At 46.2% G+C, this 17,698-nt stretch overlaps 1 protein-coding gene across 1 annotated transcript in view; it reads left to right on the forward strand.

The window, feature by feature from the left end:
- Window positions 1-717: 717 nt before the first annotated feature.
- Window positions 718-17,698, forward strand: part of LRRC8D (leucine rich repeat containing 8 VRAC subunit D) — a 90,861-nt gene continuing 73,880 nt past the window's right edge. Inside the window, exon 1 of the mRNA XM_081914164.1 lies at window positions 718-943. The gene's annotated coding sequence lies outside the window, so the exon portion shown is untranslated. The remainder of the gene's footprint in view (window positions 944-17,698) is intronic.

The raw sequence follows: 17,698 nt of genomic DNA on the forward strand, positions 1-17,698 counted from the left end.
TTTATCCACCATTCATTCATTTTCAGCACTGTATTCTTGTTGTAAAAAAAAAACCATGCCTAGACATTCTGTGGTTGCACCCATAACCTTAGGGCTGCCATATGTCCAGATTTTTCTGGACATTACCGGGATTTCAATGGCGGAATGGACATGGGGGTGGTGGGGTTTCTGAAAAGTGGCATTTTGTCCTGGATCTTAGGCAAGTCAATTGAAAAATCACTTATTTTGGCGTTCTTGTAAAGAAAAGGCCAACAATTTCGGGGTCTCCCCAAATAAAAGCTCAACAATTTTGGGGTCTCCTTAAAGAAAAAGCTCAACAATTTTGGGTTTTCCCTAAAGAAAACCTCAATTTTCGGATCTTCCTTTTGAAGAGCTCAATAACTTTCAGGTTGTCCTGGTTTTCACTTTTTGAAATAAGGCAACCCTACATAACCAGGCTTAAAGTGCCATTGAGCGCCTAGCTTTCATATCTCTGTTTCTCTCACTGATTGGAGCGTTCAGGTGCAGGCGCGGCGACCGGACCGGGCCAGCCAGCCAGCAGGCGCGTGGCGAGCTCCCCTTGCCGGCGGCCCTGTCGCACGCCGCGCCTGCACCTGAACCTGAACCCGGGCGCGCGCCGGGGTAGTGGGGGTGGGGGAAGAGAGGAAAGGCGTCTCCCGGAATCACATGGGCTTCGCCGCCGGTGCCATTGGCTGCGGCCAATGCGCTGAAGGCGCTTGCAAGAGGGCAGAGAGACCGGCGAAGGGGCGGCCGTGCGTCTTCCTCTTTTTCTTCTTCTTCTTCTCCTCGCCAAGGCCGAAGACGCGCTCCTGGTTGTGCGTGGGGGGGTTGCAGCCCGAGCCGGGAGTCGCCGCGGCAGCTCGGCTTCCTGGGGCTCCGCTTTGCCGCCTTTGCTTCTCCCCCTCTCCTCATGGCTCCGCCGCCGGAGTGACCCACTTTTGAGGTGCGTAAAAGCGCGGCGCGTCTGGACATTCCCCGGCGCGCCTTGGCGCGCGGCGCCCGGGGGGATCCCCAGCGAAACCGCAGCGCCGGCGGTGCCGAGGGTTTTGCGCGCCCCTTTGCAACAGCCCTCGCAAGGCAGCTCGGTGCTGGTATCCCCGAAGGTAGTCTTTGGAGGGCCGAGGCCGGAAAAGAAAGGTTGCCCAACTTGGTTACTTGTAGCCTTATCCTCGGTACTTGCTGGCTGTGCTCGCGCAGGTAAGTAAGTGGGCGAAGGACCGCAGCCTTAGAAATAAAGTTCCAGGGGTGCCAAGTTGAATGACATATTGGGGCAACCCCATCCCACATAATCGACCGCACGCACATCATTCGAATGGCAATGCCCATCAACTGTGGGGTGCCCCGGCTCCCTCAAATATTTTACTTTTGCGGGGAGGGGGCGAAGAGATCTCGGCGGCCCCTGGGAAGTTGGCTCCTGTGTAAAGTCTTGTTGAACCACTGAGGTGTCACTTCTGAACAGACTGTAATATTGCTGCGCTCTAAAGTGCCTAGTCAGGCGGGAGACCTCATGCTCTTGTCGTTCAGTCTTTGCCTCTGTGCCGCGCGAGGTCTCTGTCTGCAAAAAATGATGCAGCCTCTCTTGTCCTCAGCTGAACTTCCGGCTGCTGCTAGGGCTGCGTGAGACTTCTAGATTGTCACGGCTTATTTCATAGCCTTCCCCGAGCTTACGCATGAAGGATGCGAAATAATAAAGAGAAGATGGTCTCTGGCAACGTGCAGAGTGCTCCTTCTCTTTCACAGCATAAAGACGCAGCCAGGTTTCCAGTCTAGGCATTACCTTGTCCTTTAACGTTCTTGCAAATTAAAGGGGGGGGGGTTCAAATTGCCCGGCCATACTTTATGACTGCAATCAGCTTCATTTGCAAGATAAGAGCAGTTATAACAAAATAAATGCTGTATGTTAAACAGCAGCCTTATACTCCAGATCACTGCACCGGATAAAAATTGAATGCAGTTCCCCATCCCGTTTTGTTTCAGAAAGTCAAACGTCCCAATTGGATTTGGAATCCTTCACCCCCTAGTTTAAATAGGCAGGTGTAAAGGAAGTGTTTTTGGCACGCTTATTGGAAGGGGAAATGCAGAGCTGGTGTGAGTGGCCCCACAAGAGTGAGAAATGATGCAGATGCCTCTGAATGATGCATTATGTCTAATGGGCCAAAGAGATCCAAAGCAGATGATGCTGGTTTGTGAGAAATGCTCAGAGCTGTTGCCACTTCACTAGGATATGATGCATCTTGTTACCAGATCTGATGCTTCCAGCTCATGCTGGCATTGTGCAGGGCAATTGGAATGCATCCAGCAGTTTAGCAAGTCCGCTGAAGCTGGGAAGGCTAATATACTCAGATTAAATTCCTTTGTGAAAGTCCTTTGTTCTCTCTCTCTGTCTCTCTCCTCCTCCTCCTGCCAATAGTGACTTGCCTCAGGGACATCCATAAATACAGAGAATAGAATCTGCAGCAGAGAGGAAAAAGGGGTAACTAATTTTGCAGCCGATATGAAAGAAATAATAATGATTGACTGGCAGAAAGGAAGGAGGAGGGTTCATTTCTCCCTGGTTCAGTAACTCTGCTGCAAGAGAACAGGAGGCAGGGCAGAGCTGTGGAAGTGGGAATTCAAGGTGGTTAAGGGCAGAAAGCCTTTTGCCCTTTCATTAAGAGTTGCTCTATTACTGCATGGTTCCTTCCAACAGTCATTTATGCCCTGGGAAACAATAGGTTGTTCCACATTGCGAAAATAGGCACGTCAAAAGGATTGGTTCCTGTCCAGTAGCCTGCCCACAATATAGCTGGTTTATAGTGAATAAGTAGTCTGACGCCAAGCTGAAGTCTCAGGCCAAGCTATGCAAGTTCTTTACTCATTCCCATCTTTTTGGGAGATAAAAGAACTCCATTATCCCTGCTTAGTGTTATACCGGCTAGAAAAGAGAAAGTTGAGGATTTCAGTATGAATTTCTGTCAGGATAAGATGTACCTCTTGGATCTAATTCGACTTTTGGCTAGGCATGTAAGGTTTAGAAATATACTTAATTGCTAGGAGTTACTAGTGTGTGATTGACAATCTGCGTTCAATGTGTCTGATGAGGATTTTCTTGGAAATATCGAGGGGGTTTTTTAAAATAAAAAATGCCCCAAATTGATTGGGGCCTAATTTAGTGTGCTATTTGACTTGTATTCCCCCCCAAAAAAAATATTATTTCAAATACATGGCTTTTGAGGGGTAGTTGAAGTGCTGTTTATGTAGTTTAAATTATATATATTTGAAGGTTTGCTTGGAAATTATGTTGGAATACTTATTAAGTATTTTGGAATATGACAACTCAAGAGCATACACTTCCTTACATTGTTTAAAATTGATTTATTTTTTTTAAATCGAGGCACTGAAAAATAAAGCACAATTTTTTGCATGCACAAAAGAACTGTGTGTTTATGTTTGTGCCTGCATCTTTCTAGGAATAGTCATGGCGCAAAATAATGGCACTTTCAGGCTGCCCATTTGGCTGGCATTTGACAGAAAAAACAAAGCAGCAGATGCTTCTTCTTGCTCCACATCACTGGTGACAATAATTAATGTTGAGGTGCGGCTGGTGGACGTCTAACTATTCCATAGTGCCATTTGTCCACCTATGAGTGTGAGATCGTTTTTAGGATCTTTTGAAGGCTGTTTGTAAAGGCCTGCAAAAAAAAAAATATGAGAAGTTTGTGGGCAGCAGAAAGTCTGGGGGAAATGGCTGATGCAACACTTCAATGGTGTTTCTACAATGCCCCCCCCCCATATGCAACACACGTGTAACCTAGAATACATACCGGTACATTGGGTGAGATCAAATGTTGTCTTTGCTTGGGTAGTGGGGGAGCCAGTGTTGTTCCACAAGCTGAATTTTCTGCACAAGTTGAAGTAGTGTCGCAGTAGAAGACAGCATCCGATAGGTTAACATGGTGCAATACTTTCCCCAGCCAAAGCCGTCCGTTGAATTTGGCTGTCGCAAGCGGAATCGCTGTCGCTCTAGCAGCGCTGCCAAAATTGAATCTTATTTGTTGATGTGTGGAGAAATTGCGCGTATAATTTTTATGGATGGAGTGCTCATTCTGTGGGAGCACTGTTCCCATAGTTATGAAACTTAAAACGGTTATGAAAGCAGATTTTTTGTTTGCTTCTTTGTCTTTCCTTCCCCAAATGGTCAAAAAGAGAAGGAAAGAGGACTTCTAGAGCAAGCGAAGAAGAACAGCAAGCGTGATTTTAAAAATACTAATAAGGGTGATATTGTGTGACGGAAATATAAGACACAAACAATTCTGGCTCCAGGATTTGGGGCCTCTTGGGCATGGCGCCATCAATGAAGCCGCTTCACCTGGAAGAATCGGAACCTGCAAACACAATTCTCCGTGAAGTTGAAATGATAGTCCTGTTAAGGCAGCGGATCCTGTGAAATGCCCAAACCTCCACCTTCTGGAGTTGGTTGTATGCATATTATGGTGTCTGAAACTCACTCTGAAAATTGTAGTGTAGCCATTGTTGTAGTTTAACCATGGTATATTGCAGCTTTGTTCAATCTGATGGCTTCAGATGTTTTCGACTTCAACTCTCATCATCTCTTGCTGTTGGCCATGCCGACTGCAGAAGATAGGACTTGTTGTCCAAAACATCTGGCTGGCATTAGGTTGGGGAAGGTTGGCCCGCAGGGACATTGCTATCATTTTTTAAAACTTCATATTTAATCATCTAAATGTGACTACTTAGCCATGATCTACGTTGGTAGCAGTGAGCCGCTACTTGGTTTCCCCTCCTTTCCTTTAGCAGGGTGAACGGTTGGACTATGTGTAATTTAGCTAGATTAAAACATGACAAGGAACACCTGTTTGGATCCTTTTCTCCCAAGATCCCCTGCGCTCCCAGAATTGTCTCTTTAGCAGCAACTTTAGGTAGTCATTACCATAACAATTATGTGATTTGCTGTAATTTCAAGAACTGGTCCCTGAATTTGCTTCTTTTCCTCTTCCCTTATCTAGTCTTGTGCCTGTTAGATTCTGAGCATTTATATAGACCAGACTGTCCAACTTTTCATACCAAGTGGACTGCAGGCTGCACACATGGGGAGGGGGGAGTGAACCCCAAATCTGGTACCGCCCTAGCTCTAACACTGCCTTTCCAAAGCCTGCTAAGTAAGGTGCTGGGCTTTGGGAAGGAGCTGTGAGGCTCTAGCTGGGTCCTGGAGCCCTCCCACTTCCTTCCCAAAGCTGGGAAAGTGCCAACTAGGCTTTAGGAAGGAGGTAGGAAGACTCTGGGACATGGGGGGCGCTGTGGGTTAAACCACAGAGCCTAGGACTTGCTGATCAGAAGGTTGGCGGTTCGAATCCCCACGACGGGGTGAGTTTCTATTGCTCGGTCCCTGCTCCTGCCAACCCAGCAGTTTGAAATCACGGCAAAGTGCAAGTAGATAAATAGGTACCGCTCCGGCGGGAAGGTGAACGGTGTTTCCATACGCTGCTCTGGTTCGCCAGAAGCGGCTTAGTCATGCTGGCCACATGACCCGGAAGCTGTACGCCGACTCCCTCGGCCAGTAAAGTGAGATGAGCGCCGCAACCCCAGAGTCAGCCACGACTCGACCTAATGGTCAGGGGTCCCTTTACCCTTGGGAAGACTCTGGGACCCTTTCAGAGCCCTCACACCTCCTTCCCAAAGCCCAGCTTTGGGAAGGCAGCCTGAGGATGAGGGGGGGCATCAAATGTTGCCAAGGGCCACCAAAAAGGGGCCTTGAGGGCCACATGTAGCCCTTGGGCCACACATTGAACCACCCTGATATAGACTCCCTTATTTCTTTACATTATTGTTCATGTGCAGTGTTTGGAAAGTTTAGGTGTTTAATGGATAATTAAAAATAAAATTGCTTTTCACAAGGGCTTCCTTGGTAATGCTGCCACTCTAAGATGTGTGGGCCACCCGGACAGGTCATTCTCTGTGGTAGCCCCTAAATTGTGAATCTTCCTCCCAGCAGAAACGCTTCTGGCTTCTTCATTATACATGTTCCATACTATGCTGAAGACTCACTGCTTGACTCAGGCCTTGGACAGGTGGGATTTTTAAAAATTTTATTTTTTGTGGGACACATCTCTTGTTTTGGTCAATCCGCACTGTGCTGCTTTTCCTTGGAATTGCCTTACTTGCTTTTATAATTGCATGCACAACTGCCTTCCTTCTTTTATTTCTTTTTAATTGCTTGATTGTAATGCTGCAACAGGGCTCCGGTACCTCATAGCGAAAGGAGGTAAACCTCTTAAAAACAATCAAACCTGCAAGCTCGATATCCTTATTGAATTGGACAGGTTTCCGCCTTTAAAGAGTCCTGAGAATATATATATTTTTTAATTGGCGCAGGCTTCGTAAAACAACACCAAACTTGAGTCGAAGACTTTCGTCATCTCTGGTGAAGTGGTTTGCTTTAAAAGTCACTGTTGCCCTGAAGAGTCTAGAAGTTCTCCTCCCCCCCACTCCCTCCCCCCGCTTTCTTTGTGGCTCCCCCCCCCCTCTCCTTGATCACATCTGCTGTTTGGTCATTTTCCCTTCTCGCTCTGTGGTGGGTTGCGAGAGGAATTTCTCGCAGTTTCAAAATCCTTAGTCATTGCTCACCCTGGCAGCTGCAAAACAACCCTCTTCCTTGTTACTACGTTACTAGCTTGTTCTTGTTGTTAACGTGCTTTACCAACCCCAGGAGAATTGTCTAGCCCTAATCCCCGAAGATTAGACGGGGTCTTGAGGATTTAGGCAGTGCCTGGACTGATGAACAGCCCGGTTTCATTTTGCAAAGGTTTTTATTGCAGAGTTTACTGACGCCTTCCATTGTGTTTGTGTGCGTTTTCTTCCCTTGTTCGGGTAATAGTGTGATTCCCCCCCCCCCGGACTATGCACTAATGTTTACCAGGATCTGTCAGAGGCGGAGGAGATTTGATCATTTGCCTCTCCCTGTTCAGAAGATCATTTTGACCTGTGAAGCCCTAACTGCATATTCACTTGACTATCTGATCCGTACACAGTTTTAATAATGAATGGCATTTAGCTTATTAATATTGGATATTGGTAAGCATGCTGTATTTTATCTCATCCAGGAGCCTTGCGAATCAACACTTTAAAAGACACTGACAACTTGGCAATATAGATAGAGCACACAGCAACCAACAGAGGCAGCCCATTTGCAAAACAAGCAAACGAACCTTATTGCTCTCCCATATTCACGATCACAAAGCACCTGCGCTATGCTGTATACAAGTTGGTGCTCACGGAATGGGCATAAATATGGCTGCAGTAGCCACAATTCCATTATTCAAGGTTTGCATCCTGACATTTTCATTCCTTGGGAACTAGAGGGTTCTGTCTCCCTCCGAGCTATTTCCAGATGTTCAGAGCACAATTTATGCAGGGCAGATGAACATCACAGTAGCACCAAATCGATACTGACAGGCAAGCTGTGCACGGAGATGTAAAGTTTTTACCTGCACATAGCTTCAGGTGCTCAATGTGAAATTACCTTCCGGAAAAGTGTTGGAATCAAGCCTTTTCAGAAGTTTTAAGTGCTTCAGTGTGGCACCTGATAGCAGGATACCTCATTCTCTCATGACATTTGGATGTGTGGGGTGTTAGGGGAGAGATAGTACCTCTGGTGGGGGACACATCATGTTCCTTCCGGGGTAGTTTGGTCCCCACCCTGCACTCAGATCTCACCTGTGGCTTGTGTGAATGGCTTCCACTGTCAGCTAAACCAGGTGAGGGTAGCCAATGGGTCTGAAACGTTTGGTAAGTTAGGGACTTCCCCTGCATGCGAAAACAGGCTCTGGTAGATTGAGCAAACAAGACCAATAGTGAGTCCAGCAGTCAAGAAGGTTGTTTCTGCAGTTGCTGTAGGAGGAAGTGAGGGGCAGATGGGGCTAGTCATCCTGGGAATGTAGCCCATCTAGGACAGACTTCCTCAACCTCAGTCCTCCAGATGTTTTTGGCCTACAACTCCCATGATCTCTACCAGTGGTCAGGGATGATGGGAACTGTAGTATCAAAACATCTGGAGGGCCGAGGTTGAGGAAGCCTGATCTAGGATAAGGAAAACTCTGATCCTAAACTTCTTCTGCCTTGTGGGATATCTTTGGGAGATGAAAAGACTAAGGAGTAAACCCTACACAAATCCAGAATGGAGTCTCTAAGATGGTTGGCTGGCACCTTGTCCGCCTCCTTCCAGCAACTCCCGCAGCCAAGGAGTTATTTATTAAGTGTTTGGGACAAGTACATACATAATCTATCCAGTTAAATTTCACATAGCTGCATTGATACATGGGCTTTGCTTCTGTTCTAATAGTATGTTAGATTCCTTTGAGTTGTGGAAAACATAGGCAACGTCATCTATCCAAATTATAGAATGGATCTGTGAACTCAAGAGAATGTCTGTCTGGTAGGGAACCTCCATGGTCTAAATTTTTACAGCTGAGATTATATATTTGAGAACTTGTTGATCAAATCACAAATAACCAATATGGGGTGAAGAGATAGGCATTCATTCCAAAGTTCAGCTGATGTGGTCTGAACATTTATTTGCTGCATTCTGAGGCGTTCTTTTTCCAGGGCAGAAAAAATATATATGTTCAGGCTGCTCCCATCAATCTTGGAATGTCTGCCTTGTCTGTCTTCACTCTTAAAAAGTTTTGAAAATAATGCTGGGTGGGTGAGCTCATAAATTTTGGGGTTTATTATTATTATTTTAGAGTTCAGCAGGGAAATGGAGGAAGTCAAGAATTATATGATGAATGCAGACCTATCTGAAATTGATATGGGATCTATTTGGTAGTAGAGTAATAACTCCTGATATATATATATTCATTGTTGGGTCCACTGCAAGGGGGAGGAAGAAACTGCTGACTCCAGAACCCTGCTGCTGCTCCCACCCACCCCGTGGCTGCTACTTACAGTGCAAAATGCCTGTTGACGGCATTCATTCAGTTAATTAATTACCAAGCCTCATTTAGCCCCAGCTTCTGCACAATGTGTTCAGGTGTTTGGAGGAATTAGGGCGCATTAATCTGATATGTTTTTGACCAAACTGCGGGAGGCAGTAGAGGACAGAGGTGCCTGGCGTTCTCTGATCCATGGGGTCACGAAGAGTCGGACACGACTAAACAACTAAACAACAACAATCTCATATGTTTGCTGTGGAATAGTGTTCTGTGGCTAAACAGGGCCACTTAAGTTGTATCTTAGCCGCTTCTCTTCTGATGGCACCACCAAAATGCTCAAGCAGGCAAGTTACATAAATACCTAGAAACACATGAGCTTTCCTTGTGTTGTAAATAGCTGATGTGCAGTGCAGGTTCCTCCAGTTGGGACTGTGATGGCGGCAAAAGGTTAAAGCTCCCCTTCACTTACCATGCCAGCTGTTGGTTTTGGAAAGAAAGACAGCCATGCAAGGCCAAACTGTTTGACACTTTTCATTTGTCCCTTGGCTAGGTAAAGGTAAAGGGACCCCTGACCATTAGGTCCAGTCGTGATTGACTCTGGAGTTGCGGCGCTCTTCTTGCTTTATTGGCCAAGAGAGCCGGCGTACAGCTTCTGGGTCATGTGGCCAGCATGACTAAGCCACTTCTGGCGAACCAGAGCAGCGCACGGAAACGCCGTTTACCTTCCTGCTGGAGCAGTACCTATTTATCTACTTGCACTTTGACGTGTTTCCGAACTGCTAGGTGGGCAGGAGCAGGGACCGAGCAACGGGAGCTCACCCCGTCGTGGGGATTCGAACCGCCGACCTTCTGATCGGCAAGTCCTAGTCTCTGTGGTTATCCCACAGCGCCACTCGTGTCCCTTGGCTACCTTACATTTATTTCCTCCTCCCGCCAGCCCTGCAGCACAAATAGCAGCCTGGGGTGTGTGTGAGTGGTTATGATTAGCACCAAGGGTTAAATGCTCATTTGCCCAGCACCATTGCTTGGATCATGTTGGCAACTTCCTGCGCTTGCATTTCAGTAATAAACCAAATAATCTTGGAATAGCTCAGTCTGTAGAGCATGAGACTCTTAATCTCAGGGCCATGGGTTTGTGTCCCATGTTGAGTGAAATATTCATGAATTGCAAGGCGTTTAAAAGATGACTATTTCTATGAAATGCTGGGAAATGCAGTCTCTGATCTCCATGCTGTGTGTTGTTTAGCCCTCCCAGAAGATGCATTGATTAAAGAGCTTTATTTCTGGGTTGGGAGTGTCTGCTATAACTGAACTTTGTTGGAGAACGTTGTCAACAATGTTGAGATTTTAACTATGAAGAATCTTCTTGGTTTTTTGGCACAGATTTGTCTCGCAAGTTAAGTTGGCAGTCCGGTGCTGCGAGTGAGGCTCATTTCCACATCACTAATTTTAACTGACGTGGCCTCTCTCTCCCTGTCATGCCAAAAAGTTGCTTTCATACAAAGGAATCAAAGGTCCTTTTGAAGTGCGGCACCTCTGTGTTCTTTGCTGCGGCATTTTCCAGGTCTTGCAAACTGTCAAAGGGGACGGGCAACCAAACAGCTGGGGAAGTCTGCCAGAGAAGACCTTCATCTTGCAACTGTGCAAAAGCTCTAGGGGTCTGAAAATTTCTTTGAGGAAGTAGGTTATATCTCTTGGAAGTTCCTGGAGAAGAGTAGGCAAGTTATTTTGCAATTCATCTTTAAAGGAACAGAAAAACCAGTACAAAATAAGCACCGCTGCACCAAGTCTCGCTTTGACAGGATTCAGGAAAGATGCCTTCCGTTTTAGTATATTAATGAGAATAAGCCTTAGCTTAAGCATTGCCATCTGCAACTCCCTCTTTCTTTACCTGACTCCTGTTTCACAGAAGAGAAGAAAGTTTTGTGGGGAAAGAAGCGTAAGCCTTGCTGGCTGCAAGGAAGATATATAAATTAAAACAGATGTTGATAGTATATTTTTTGAAGTGAGTATTTGATGCATTGACTCATTTATGCCATGCAGCCCTGTTAGTGACTTAAGAATCTAGGAAGTACAGGTGAGCTATCTATTTAGGACTGAGAAGATCATATCAAAATACCCTGAGCTAGAAGGCTACCAATAGTTTAGTTTGGTATATCTGATGAATGGTGGTAATTTTTTAAAATTAATTAATTAATTAATACTTGCATATCATTGTCACAGTTTTGATGGATGTAAAATTTATACCCCGCCCATCTGGCTGGGCTTCCCCAGCCACTCTGGGCAGCTTCCAGCAAAATATTAAAAATATTAAAATACCGTAAATACATCAAACATTAAAAGCTTCCCTAAACAGGGCTGCCTGGTAGTTGTTTTTCTCTTTGACATCTGGTGGGAGGGCGTTCCACAGGGCGGGTGCCACTACCGAGAAGGCCCTCTGCCTGGTTCCCTGTAACTTTGTGTCCTTATTCCATAAAACTGGTGCAACTTCTCTTGTTGCAGAGTGGTTTTTGAATTTATAACAGTGACAGCCAGAAACTTTATTACTGAAAACTGCGTTTGTTGGTGTTCCAACAAGAGCTATTGAAAAGTATTTTGGGAGCCTCACGATACCTCTGAAGGCAATGGGGTGAATAGAAGGCTTTCTGAATGTCCCCTAGTAGATGCTAATCCAGCAACCTCCAGCTACGTTAGTTACTCTACTGTCGTTTAAGACATTGGCCGGGTTGGCATATTATATTAAACCATAGTTAATGTTCAACAGCGGTTTAATGTTAAAGAGTAGTGATGGTTTTGCTCAAAAGTCCCACCTTTGCTCCTCTCTCAGCTTCCGGCTGTGCCAAGAGCAGCAAACAGCAGGTTTGTTGTGCTGTCTGAACCTGGGCTCATGGTTTGTTCCTCTCCAAAACAAACCATGGAGCAACCAGCGTTTGCTCTTGGCTTATTGCTCATAGATTGTTTTTTTTTGGGGGGGGGGAAGAAACCATGAGCTGGGTTGGCACAACACACCAGGCCGAGGTTCGTGGTAGCTGTTCCCAGCAGGAGAGGAGTGGAGCCGGGAGTTTTGAACAGCCTGACCAGCCTGCTCCTTGTTCATGTTAACACCATAGTTAAATGTTAACTGTAGCTTCATGCAGGGTGGAGAATCTTTTGCTCCCATCAGTCCCAGGGATGATGGGAGTTGTAGTTCAGCAACATCAGGAGAGCCAGATGTTTTAATGTGACATTTGATCATGGCAAAGGATTTATGTTTGTGCTGAGTGCCTTTTCCCTCCCTCCCTCCCTCACTGCATGTCTTCTTCAAATCTGTTCCAGAAAGTTGGGGGAAACCCCCAGAACAGATTTAAGGAGATGGAGAAAGTCCTGTGGCACAAGCATAAATCCTCTCTCTGACAGGACAGTTGCTTAGTGCTCTGTTGGATATAACCTGTTTATTTGGAGAGTACAGTGGTACCTCTGGATACGAACGGAATCCGTTCCAGAGCCCCGTTCGCATCCTGAAGTAAACATAAGAGGCGTCTGCGTGTGCACGGGTTGTGTTTCGCCGCTACCGCGCATGCGCGTGACGTAATTTTGAGCATCTGCGCATGCGCGAGTGGCGAAACCTGGAAGTAACGCGCTCCATTACTTCCGCGTCGCCATGGAGCGCAATCCAAAAATACTTAACTTGAAGCTACTTCAACCCGAGGTATGACTATAATGTTGTTGGCGCCCATCTGTCTCGAGAAAAAATCACATGCTCTGGCAGGGGTGAAGTCAAACAGCTACATTAGCAGTACAGTGGTACATCAGTTTAGAGAGGCTTCAGGTTACGGACTCCGCTAACCCAGAAATAGTACCTCAGGTTAAGAACTTTGCCTCAGGATGAGGACAGAAATTGCATGGCGGCGGCACGGTGGCAGCGGGAGGCCCCATTAGCTGAAGTGGTACCTCAGGTTAAGAACAGTTTCAGGTTAAGAACGGACTTCCAGAACGAATTAAGTTCTTCACCCGAGGTACCACTGTACTGAAATGACCTCCCTGGGGCGCAAGCCTGGGCAGTGCGTATGGGCTGCCCAAATGACAAGCCCCGCCCCCTCACCCTTACTAACAAAGATATCCCACAAGGCATTGCAGGTTTAGGATCAGCCCCATCTGCAAAACTTCCTTATGAATAAACATGCATAACATTGTGCTTTAATGTTCTCTTGTGCGACTGCTATATAGTGAGACCACGCAAGTCCTTGAAACATGAAAAATTACATGTGAAATGTTGGGGCATTCCAGTTGTCTCATAACTGGGTTTGTAGATCAGCCCGTAACATTGGTCTTTATCTGCCATTTACCTACCATATCTTGTACTGATAACCATAAAACTCTGTGTGTACATTAAGGAGCTTCTGACATCCTTTGCTTTTGTTCTGTTGGTTCAAGCAATGTTAACCTGGATTTTGCTAATTAGAAAAAGAAGAAGAAGCTGCGTTTGAGAGAACGTGGTTTGTACAAGCATCGCTTACAAGGTTGACCATGGCCATAATTTCTGAAAAACGCTCTTTTGCTCACGGTTAGCACCTGAGTGTAAACAGTTTCACAAGAGCAAATCTATTGAGGTTGTTTTCATTAGACTGTCTGTCTGTCTATTCTTGGAATGTCTGAAATGTCCTAACATCTGCTGACAGTAAATTGTGCATGCATGGTTTTCAACATTGGCCTCAGATCACAAACAATAAGTCCAGTGTAAGAATCTATTATAATATTGAGCAAATAAGTTGTTCTGAAAACAAGAGAGCAGAAAAGAAAACGTCCCTTAACACTCTCTGTTAACATGCAGTTTTGGGGTGGGGTTTTTTTGCTACAGATTTTACATTGGCTCCTTTTAATCAGGTTGCTTCAATGAACATTTTCGCCGTGTTGCCGTATTTTTCGCTCTATAAGACGTACCAGACCACAAGACGCACTTAGTTTTTGGAGGAGGAAAACAAGAAAAAAATATATTCTGAATTTCAGAAGCCAGAACAGCAAGAGGGATCACTGCACAGCGAAAGCAGCAATCCCTCTTGCTGTTCTGGCTTCTGGGATAGCTGCGCAGCCTGCATTCACTCCATAAGACGCACACACATTTCCCCTTACTTTTTTGGAGGGAAAAAGTGAGTCTTATAGAGCAAAAAATACGGTAATTTGGAGGTTAGTGATTCCCTACCCCACCCCCAGCTAAAAGATCACTATGTGGAAACATTGTTTTTTGTTGTATACCTGGTAGGGTGGCATTTTTTCTGGCCTGGTAAGCAATGTTCTAGGCAAAATTATGCCATCTCTTCTTATTGAAAAACATGCTTTCATGCCTATTTAGTATTAAAACACCCGTGTGCCGACTCACATTTTCTGCATGCATTCCCAATTGGCTTCATAAACATTCACAGGGGATCAAGATTTCATGCTTAATCCAGCAAATATTTAAGCTGCAAAAATGGAAATCTTCGTGTGTCCCACCACATTTGTGTTGCACAAACTGATAAGCAAATTATTGTTACCTACTTTATGTGAAGATCCCTTATTTTTGGTCAGTGATCTGAAGAACCATCTACCTCTACCTCTACTTCTACCTCTACCTCTACCTATCTCTATCTTGCTTGGACTACTGCAATGCGCTCTACGTGGGGCTACCTTTGAAGGTGAACCGGAAACTACAACTAATCCAGAATGCGGCAGCTAGACTGGTGACTGGGGGTGGCCGCCGAGACCACATAACACCGGTCCTGAGAGATCTGCATGGGCTCCCAGTACGTTTCCGAGCACAATTCAAAGTGTTGGTGCTGACCTTTAAAGCCCTAAATGGCCTCGGCCCAGTATATCTGAAGGAGCGTCTCCACCCCCATCATTCTGCCCGGGCGCTGAGGTCCAGTGCCGAGGGCCTTCTGGCAGTTCCCCCATTGCGAGAAGCAAAGCTACAGGGAACCAGGCAGAGGGCCTTCTTGGTAGTGGCGCCCGCCCTGTGGAACGCCCTCCCACCAGATGTCAAAGAGATAAACAACTACCTGACATTCAGAAGACATCTTAAGGCAGCCCTGTTCAGGGAAGTTTTTAATGTGTGACACCTTAGTGTATTTTTGGTCTTTGTGGAAGCCGCTCAGGGTGGCTGGGGAAACTCAGCCAGATGGGCGGGGTGCAAATAAATTGTTGTTGTTGTTGTTATCTCTATCTCTATCATTACTAGCTCATTCAGTAGAGCATGAGTCTCTTAATTCCAGGGTCGTAGGTTTGAGTCCCACATTGGGCAAAAGATTCCTGTATTCCAGAGGGTTGGACTAGATGACCCTCGTGGTCCCTTCCAGCACTACAGTTCTTTTATTATTCTCTGAACTTGTGCCCTGTTTGCCTGATGCTTTATTGTCATTATTGCTTTTCTTCCAAAATACTGAATGCATCATTCATCCAAAGTTAATACCTTTCCAATTAATTTCAAAGGGAAAATTTAAGAACACGTTTAATTCTTTCTTGTACTTTGGAAAGGTTAAAAGTGCTGGGTTATGCCCTGTGATTTAGCGCTTTCCCTGTATCATTTGACAAATGATCCTATGCCCATGGTTGGTGAAACCAGATTCCCTTCTTGGTTGTTGATAATTCAGGCAGAATTGAAGAAGGAAACCATGAAACGACTCAAAGGAGGCATGAAATCACTACTAATCGTTCCCTTGAATCCATGCTAAGACTTGTTTTTAAATTACAGAAGTGGCAGAGAGCAATAGTGTAGCATGCCTAGAACTAATTCTGGCTGCTTGTTTTAGCAACAGACCATTACTTTAAAGCAGCGTTGCAGCTGGTTTTCAGTTGGGTAGAGCAATGTGCTGATAGGGGCAGGCTCACAGGTCTCTGTATGGGACAGCTGCATATCCTTAAGCTGGACTTAGTTGATCATCAGGGTCCCTTCCAACTCTACAGTTCTACGATTCTGTGATAAAAGTGCTGTAGCTGCTGTCACGGTGTGTTTGCCATTGACAGCAAAAGCAGAGATGACAGTACTCTGTATCAGTGACACACACAAAAAAGAACTGGTTAAAATGGTGCAGGTCTGACAATGGGGACTTTCCCCCATTTTTAAATTGATTTTTTAAAAATATGACATTTCTGGTTCTGGATGTGTAAAAGCTGTGAAGAACGAGAAAGCAAGAAATAGCTTGGTTGCAGCCCTGGAAACTCCCATTGTTCTAGGCGTGTTTTGAGACAGGGAACTTCATTAATGCAAGCGGTTTCTGAGCTCTGGGTGCAGTGCAGTGGTACCTCAGTTTAAGAACAGCCCTGTTTACGAACTATTCAGTTTATGAACTCCGCAAAACCAGAAGTAGTGTCCAGGGCCGTCTTAAGTATATCCGGCGCCGTGGTGCAAAGATCCTCCCCCCCCCCATTTCCCAGAGTTGCAGACCTTTTTACGGCTCTGCTGGCAGCTTTGCATGGCTGGAGGAGGCTGGAGGGCAGCTCCTCTGGCGGGGAAGAGGCGGAGGCTCCGGGTGTGGTGCTGCTTCAGCAAGGCGGGTGAGGGCAGTGAGCTGATGGCAGGAAGAAGAGTTTGCATTTGATATCCCGCTTTATGACTACCCGAAGGAGTCTCAAAGCGGCTAACATTCTCCTTTCCCTTCCTCGTCCACAACAAAGACTCTGTGAGGTGAGTGGGGCTGAGAGACTTCAGAGAAGCGTGACTGGCCCAAGGTCACCCAGCAGCTGCATGTGGGGGAGCGGGGAAGCAAATCCGGTTCACCAGATTACGAGTCTACTGCTCTTAACCACTACACCACACTGGCTCTCCGCGTCCACCCTCCGCCTCTTCCCTGGCAACCTGCAGAACTTGGTGCCCCATGCCACTTGCCCCTATGGGCAAGACGTCCCTAGTAGTGTCCCAGTTTGAGAACTTTACCTTGGTCTAAGAACGGAATCCAAATGGTAGAAAGGCACCGGTGGTGGGAGGCCTCATTAGGGAAAGTGCACCTTGGTTTAAGAACGGACTTCTGGAATGGATTAAGTTCGTAAACTGAGGTACCACTGTACTGTGCCTAAGATTTCAGATTAAAACTGCCACTGCTGGAACGAAAGGAGGAGGTTTTTCTGCCTCCCCACTTCCAGTCACTCTCTGAAGATTGGAGAAAGGACCCTCATAAGAATATTAGGTGGCGGAGGTGGGCAGGGGAAGTATGGCTTTGGTTTTTTTTGGCAGTCTTCAAATGAGGACTAGACCATGTAAAAAATGAATGTAAGATTTTAGCTGCAGTTCATTCATTTCCGGCTTTGTATTCTTGTTATAAAAAAGTACGCCCAGGCATTCTGTCATTGCGCCCCTAACCTTGGTTTAAGGTGCCATTTAGCTCCCAGCTTTCATATCTCAGTTTCTAACACTGCTCAGTCGGTAAGAGCAGGAGACTCTTAATCTTAGGATTGTGGGTCTGAGCTCCACGTTGGAGAAAGCCATTTCCGAGCCTCGGGGAGGAGAGGGGGTTGCGGGCTGACCCCTCCCACATTCGCGGGGGCTGGACTTTGGCCCCCGCGAGATCTAGGGAATCCCTGGGCGTGCCTTCGCCCCTGCCCGCCAATCAGCGGGCCAGGGAGGCGTGGCCTAGTGTATTTAAGGCCAGGCACGCCCCGGGACTGCCCTCTTCACTCCTCGGCAGCTGAGAGGTTTTCCCATCCCACCCACCCTCAGGTTAGGTAGACTTGACCTTGCTATGGACTTCGGTTGGTCGCCGCAAGGGGCCTGGTAGGAATTTTTCCAAGTTGGCAAATTTCCAGCCTTTTGGTTTTTT

Source organism: Podarcis melisellensis, assembly GCF_964234715.1.
Source record: "Podarcis melisellensis genome assembly, chromosome: 6".
NCBI classification, from domain to species: domain Eukaryota; kingdom Metazoa; phylum Chordata; class Lepidosauria; order Squamata; family Lacertidae; genus Podarcis; species Podarcis melisellensis.